An 8,577-nucleotide genomic window follows, 5' to 3' on the forward strand; every position below is an offset into this window, starting at 1 on the left:
AAAATCAGATTTAATTATTTTTAACTTAGACGTTATACTTTCGTTAATTCCGATAGTTGACTTTTTGATCGGAATCACATAAGACTTCCCTATCACCTCTAATACATTCCAAATGATTCTAAACTTAGTTTAACTTCAAATATTATAAACCTATTTCGTTAGAAATCAACGCTTAAAACCATACCGAAAATAATATATATATATATATATATATTTTTTTTTTTAAACGCTTACAATTCTATTTTACTATAACTACCTACTTTAAACGTTTAAAACAACATAATATATAATAATATTCATTTTTAAACTAACAATCATATGAAACATGATAATTAAACAAGGTTACTAAAGTGTATGTTACATATATATTTAGTACCCGATGAATGAACCATAGCAACTATGGAATTAGTGTTTTAGGAAGGAGCCTTAGCTGCTATTGTCTTAGTGCCTAATAAAGAATCCTGGCAGCTATTGTCTTAGTGCGTAATACGGAGTGAACGAATAGATGATTCTTAGGGTAGACCCTTAAGAGTAAGGAAGATAATGGGGATGGGTAATTTGGTTGATTGTTTGATGATTGAATATAATAATTATATTATTGTGGGTTGAAAACCCTATATGCTCACCAGGCTCCCAAGCCTGACCCACTCAGTTTAATTATATCACAGGTATTGATACGAAGCTGTTTTTCACTGAGAGATTAAAGGAGATGTAAATCAGTAGAGTAAATGAATGTATGTTCTGTTTATGCTTATGTGTCTGTATCGGAACATGACATCCCAAGGTTTTATTATTTAATGAAAATACATTTTCTTTGAGAAATTTTTTGATAAGTTTTTATCATATCTTGTTTTGGGAACAGATTCTGCAACCGTTTTCTTTAAACGATTACTCTGATTTTAAAAACAAAGCATAAACAAATCGGTGTTTTCTGGCCATCAAATTGGGGATGTCACACACTCTCTCTTTTGCCCTAACAATCATGTCCTTAGCCCTAATATAACATGCATTTGTCATGAACATATCATAACATAAACTTGTATGGGTAATTTGGGAGTACTTACTTGAGCTCGGCTGATTGCATGCACCACACCTTTTTCTCTTTTTTTTTTTTCAAAATTCTTTCTGCTTTTCTAAAAATCTTTTATTTTTCTCAAATTCCTTTTTATAAAAATGATTTTCTTTTGAAAACTTTCATACTAAGTCCTTGTTTTGAGTTCAGACACACCCGAGAGTCTGCCCGAATCCCTCAAACCAAGGCTTTGATACCAACTTGTAACAACCAAAAAATACGGTTCAAAAATTTCGTTTTTAAATCATTAATAAAACCATAAATATCATCGTCATATAAACGTCATAAACCATGTATCTCAAAAGTATCATAAAAACTGTCAACATATCAAAATATCGTATCAAATATCAGAGTAAATATCCCAGGCTTGAAACGGTGGTGTCTGCCATGCGATCATCACGAGCCCTTCCCTTTGCTAGCGGAAGTACTTGAAACCAAAACTGAAAACTGTAAACACAAAGTTTAGTGAGCTCCCCCAAACTACCACGTACCATACACATAACATATAACACAAAATTGGGACTCCACCTAACTACATCGGGACGAAACCGACATTAACTTACCGGACATCGGACTCCTGCTCGACATCAGGATTACCCCGACATCAAACCACGTGTGGCATCGGGCCACGCCCGACATCGAGCTTGCCACGACATTCACACAACATATCATATATCATAAGCACATAATGTAAGCATATAACATATATCGGACTTGCCCCGACGTCGGACCGAAGCCTGGAACACATAACAGATAACATATAAGCGAACATGCATCAAGCTTGCCCCGACATCGGACCTAGGCCCGGAACGCATAACACATAACATGCATGAATCAAAAATACATCAAATTTATATACACTTCTCAGGACCACCCCGACATCGGACCGAAGTCCGGTATACGCTAACATACATAAACGGGCCGACATTGGTGCCTTCGATCCATTCTTACTGAAGGAAAACTCACCTCTCAAACTGGCAGTTGCTAAATCAAGTGAGAAATATCCGATGGCTGCTCCAAAGACTCCATGGCTATACATTCACAAAACATTTAGTCAAAAACTGAAAATCCTTCTAAGGGTAAAATGACCATTTTACCCTTGGTCAAAGTCAACATTCTGGGTTGCCTAACTCGTCGAGTCAACCTTTCAACTCGTCGATCTCTTTAACTCAGAAATCCTGGAATTGCAACTCAACTCGTCGAGTTGTTCCTCCGACTCGTCGAGTCCTATCGAGCTGCTCAGAGTCACAATTTGGCGAATCAACTCGTCGAGCCCCTCTACATACTCGTCGAGCTCTACCTCAAACTGGAACGGGACAACACGACCCAACTCGCCGAGTTCCCTTATGGACTTGACGAGTCCCTCTGTCTGTTTAACCATCTTAACATATTAAGCCCCTGTTATCTAGATCCAAAGTTCATACTTTGCTTGTTCACCATAAATGATCTTTCTAAGGGTAAAGTTTCCAAATTTACCCGTTGATATCCCTTCTTGAAGGGTTTAGCTAAAACCCTAATTCTTTTAGGACATAGATATTGTCTAAAAAGCCTTAATATCCCAAACCAAAGTATGAAAACCTAGATCTAGTGCCTAGATACCAGTTAAACACGTAAAGTATCGAGCTTGCTTCCATGCATGGCCTTTTGGGCTCCAACAGGCCATAATGACGTCCTTAAAGCTTGCATTGGGCTCTAATGACATAAAGTTTTCACCTTTAAGCAATTCCAGCCCTTTAAGGTCTTAGATCTGGAAGATTACCCTCTTTGGTCGATCATTCTCCAAAGGCCATCATTCTTTGACCAAAAACCCACATAAAAAGGACGTAAAGAGATTTAATGAACTAATAGCCTAGATAAGAGCTTGATTACTAGAAAGTGTTGCAAATGGAGTGTAATTCTAGTATCTACTCGTCCCATCTTGAGCCATCTATCTTCTTTTTCTTCTACAAGCTTCAAAAACACACCATGATCATTCAAATGGCTCACACTCTCATGGAAAACTCTAAGGTTTCGTGGACTAGGGTTTAGGACAAGGAGGATGGAAATGAGGCCAAGAGGTGGGGGGTTAAGGAGCTTAAATAGGGTGCAAAACATCGAGATTAGGGTTTCACTCTGGCCGAGCTACCTGTCGAGTCGTGGGCTATTGAATCATCAAGTAGGTAGCTCAAACCCCGCGCATAAACTACCATCCACTCGACGAGTTAGGGTCACCAACTCGTCGAGTCCCTCTTTTCAAAATAAATAAATAAATAAATTAAATGCGTACCGGGAACTAGACACTACAAATAAAGCCTAAGAAAGCAAGTATTTTGGATGATATTGTAGCTAGATCCTATTTCTAGATTTGTAATAGGAGGAAAAGGTGTAAGATGCGTCGGGTTGCTTGGTTGCAAAACCAAGATTGGATTTCGTTTTAAGTTTCAAATAGATAGAGTTTACATGGTCAATATTTTGAGGCGAATGTTGGATGCTAAACTCAATCAATACATTGGATCCAAGATTTGTTGGTCAAAATTCATCCCTCTAAATGTAAAATGCTTCATTTGGAGAATTGCGTTGGATCGAATAACAATAGTTGATGCACTAATATATAAGGGTATAAATGTCCAAAATCGAAATTGTCAATTATGTGGGACTTGCATTGAGACTACAAACCATCTACCGATAGAATGTGCCTATTCCAAAGATGTTTGGTACTGCTTCTGAGGTGGTGTGACATAAAAAAACTTGCAAGATCAAAAAGGTGAGAGATTTCATTGATTACGCTCTAACATGGGGGACTTGGACTGGAAAAAAAATAAGAAGATTTTCATGGGGGACTTGATTTCATTGATTACGTTGCCTTATGGAACATTTGGATAACAAAAAATAATAAGATTTTCAAGAACTTTGTTGTCTGCCAAGCTAGAACCGTTGACTCAATCATATTTCAAACATTCCAATGAAATAAATATAAGGGCAACAATTCGACGAGTTGGGCGGAGTTGGTCTCCACTTTAGGGGTATTTGGGATTGTCTTTTAGCTAAAAAAGTTCTTTTTAACAAAATGATTTTTTGACGTATATGTTTTAAAATGTGTTTGGATTAACTTTTAAGAGAGTAAAAGCCAAAAAATCAAAAGTCATAAATTCTTTATTTTTAAAACAACTCATTTTTCTTCTTGCCAAAAAATCAATATGACTTTTATAGAATTGTCAAATATCAAAAAACCAAAATCCAAAAAATAACATTAAAAGTAATCTCAAACACTCTATTAATCTAATTGTTTTGTCTTCCTTGTAGTCATGTTTTTGTTTTTTTTTCCCTCGTACCATCCAACTCATAGCAACTTGTTTTAGTTTAAGTTCGGTTTCTTATTTAATATTAGGGATATCTCCAGAAAAGTTTCGATATTTTGGGTAAATTTTTACTAAAGTCCTAAAGTTTATTTTTTGAATAAAAAAGTCCTGACTTTTTCACCTTTTGAATAGAAAAGCCTAAGAAACCGGCTAATTTATTCACTTTAGCCCCTTTTGACCTGTTCAGCATGTCATGTGACCAAATTGTTAATTTTTTGAAAATAAAGGGACTTTTTTTGCAGATTTTGTCAAAATTTTTATATAATGTATAAACATATTTTTTACATATCTATATCTATTTTTACGTATTTTTGTATTTTTTATATTTTTATAAGTATATATATTTACGTATTTTTATGTATTTTAAATGTATAAACGTATTTTTTTTACTTATTTATATGTATTTTTAACCATTTTACATATTTTTTAATTTATTTTTATGTGTAATTTTTATGTATTATGTATTTATATGTATTATGTATTTTTACGTATTTATGTATTTTTTAAAGCTTTTTATATAGATGTTTATGTATTTTAAATGTATAAACGTATTTTTGACGTATTTACATCTACTTTTTAGTATTTTATAATTTTTTTATGTATTACGTATTTATGTATTCTTTTAAGTGTTTTATATAGATGTTTTTGTATATTTATGTATTTTCAATGTATAGACGTATCGTTTTACGTATTTATATGTATTTTTTTAAAACTATTTTACATATTTTTTGTGTTTTTTTATGTATTATGTATTTATATGTATTTTTGCGTATTTATGTATTCTTTTAGTTTTCTTATATAGATTTTTATGTATATTAAATGTTTAATTGTGTTATTTTTACGTGTTTATATATTTTTTATGTAAAAATAATACACTTTAACATTTAATGTACATAAAAATACATAAACATTCATATAAGAAAACTAAAAGAATACATAAATACGCAAAAATATATATAAATACATAATACATAAAAAAACACAAAAAAAATATATGTAAAGTACTTAAAAAATACATATAAATACGTAAAACAATACGTTTATACATTTAAAATATATAAGTATACAAAAACATCTATATAAAAAACTTTTAAAAAAAATATATAAATACATAATACATAAAAGATATGTAAAATACTTAAAAATAGATATAAATACGTAAAAAATATGTTTATACACTTACAATACATAAACATCTATATAAAAAGCTTTAAAAAATACATAAATAAGTAAAAATATTTAAAAATACATATAAATACATAATATATAAAAAATAACACATAAAAATACATAAAAAATATGTAAAATGGTTAAAAATACATATAAGTAAGTAAAAAAAATATGTTTATACATTTAAAATACATTAAAATACATAAATATATATACTTATAAAAATATAAAAAATACAAAAATAAGTAAAATAGATATAGATATGTAAAAAATATATTTATACGTTATATAAATTTTTTGATGAAATTTGCAAAAAAAGTTTCTTTATTTTCGAAAAAATAACAATTTTGTCCCATGACCTGCTGAACAGGTCAAAAAGAACTAAAGTGAATAAATTAGTCGGTTTCTTGGGTTTTTCTATTCAAAATGTGAAAACGTCAGGACTTGTTTATTCAAAAAATAAAATTTATGAATTTCTTAAAAATTTGCTTAAAATATCGGGATTTTTCTGGAAATATCCATTTAATATTATTTTACCGTTTACAAAATATATATATATATATATATATATATATATATATATATATATATATATATATATATATATATATATATATATATATATATATATATATATATATGCAGAAAATATACACTTAAAATACATAAACATCTATATAAAAAGCTTTAAAAAAATACATAAATAAGTAAAAATATTTAAAAATACATATAAATACATAATATATAAAAAATAACACATAAAAATACATAAAAAATATGTAAAATGGTTAAAAATACATATAAGTAAGTAAAAAAAATATGTTTATACATTTAAAATACATAAAAATACATAAATATATATACTTATAAAAATATAAAAAATACAAAAATAAGTAAAATAGATATAGATATGTAAAAAATATATTTATACGTTATATAAAAATTTTGATGAAATTTGCAAAAAAGTTTCTTTATTTTCGAAAAAATAACAATTTGGTCCCATGACCTGCTGAACAGGTCAAAAAGAACTAAAGTGAATAAATTAGTCGGTTTCTTGGGTTTTTCTATTCAAAATGTGAAAAAGTCAGGACTTGTTTATTCAAAAAATAAAATTTATGAATTTCTTAAAAATTTGCTCAAAATATCGGGATTTTTCTGGAAATATCCATTTAATATTATTTTACCGTTTACAAAATATATATATATATATATATATATATATATATATATATATATATATATATATATATATATATCCAGAAAATATACACTTAAAATACATAAACATATATATAAAAAGCTTTAAAAAATACATAAATAAGTAAAAATATTTAAAAATACATATAAATACATAATATATAAAAAATAACACATAAAAATACATAAAAAATATGTAAAATGGTTAAAAATACATATAAGTAAGTAAAAAAAAATATGTTTATACATTTAAAATACATAAAAATACATAAATATATATACTTATAAAAATATAAAAAAAAATACAAAAATAAGTAAAATAGATATAGATATGTAAAAAATATATTTATACGTTATATAAAAATTTTGATGAAATTTGCAAAAAAGTTTCTTTATTTTCAAAAAAATAACAATTTGATCCCATGACCTGCTGAACAGGTCAAAAAGAACTAAAGTGAATAAATTAGTCGGTTTCTTGGGTTTTTCTATTCAAAATGTGAAAAAGTCAGGACTTATTTATTCAAAAAATAAAATTTATGAATTTCTTAAAAATTTGCTCAAAATATCGGGATTTTTCTAGAAATATCCATTTAATATTATTTTACCGTTTATATATATATATATATATATATATATATATATATATATATATATATATATCCAGAAAATATACACTTAAAATACATAAACATCTATATAAAAAGCTTTAAAAAAATACATAAATAAGTAAAAATATTTAAAAATACATATAAATACATAATATATAAAAAATAACACATAAAAATACATAAAAAATATGTAAAATGGTTAAAAATACATATAAGTAAGTAAAAAAAATATGTTTATACATTTAAAATACATAAAAATACATAAATATATATACTTATAAAAATATAAAAAAAATACAAAAATAAGTAAAATAGATATAGATATGTAAAAAATATATTTATACGTTATATAAAAATTTTGATGAAATTTGCAAAAAAGTTTCTTTATTTTCGAAAAAATAACAATTTGGTCCCATGACCTGCTGAACAGGTCAAAAAGAACTAAAGTGAATAAATTAGTCGGTTTCTTGGGTTTTTCTATTCAAAATGTGAAAACGTCAGGACTTGTTTATTCAAAAAATAAAATTTATGAATTTCTTAAAAATTTGCTTAAAATATCGGGATTTTTCTGGAAATATCCATTTAATATTATTTTACCGTTTACAATATATATATATATATATATATATATATATATATATATATATATATATATATATATATATATATACTAGTCGTTTACCCGCGCAAAGCGGCGGACGATAAATAGTTTGTTTCGATAATTAATTTATTTTCAATTCAATCATTAGTTTATTTTAGGAAACATGTCATATTAAAAATAAAGAAAATTAATGAAATGATCAAATTATAAGGTGTTGAGTATTTATTTAGATGAAAAAAGATCTGGTCAAAACCTTGGAAGAGAAGATTTATAGGAGTTTGTTTAAATTTTAATATTATTTTATTAGTGATTAGTTGTACAATTAGCTTAATGATTTGGACGTTTTAAAAAAATATTATTATTTTATTTAATCTATTTTTAGAAATAGTGGGATTTGTTTTATAAGATAGTAAATATATATATATATATATATATATATATATATATATATATATATATATATATATATATATATATATATATATATATATATATATATATAGAAAATATTCCGAGTTTTACATAATTAACCTTTTTTTTCCCTCGACGCAGTAAAACAAGCTCAAAAGTCAAAAATGAAATGCATTTGAG

The sequence above is a fragment of the Lactuca saligna genome, chromosome 8 (genome assembly GCF_052625555.1).
Source record: "Lactuca saligna cultivar CGN05327 chromosome 8, ASM5262555v1, whole genome shotgun sequence".
NCBI lineage: Eukaryota > Viridiplantae > Streptophyta > Magnoliopsida > Asterales > Asteraceae > Lactuca > Lactuca saligna.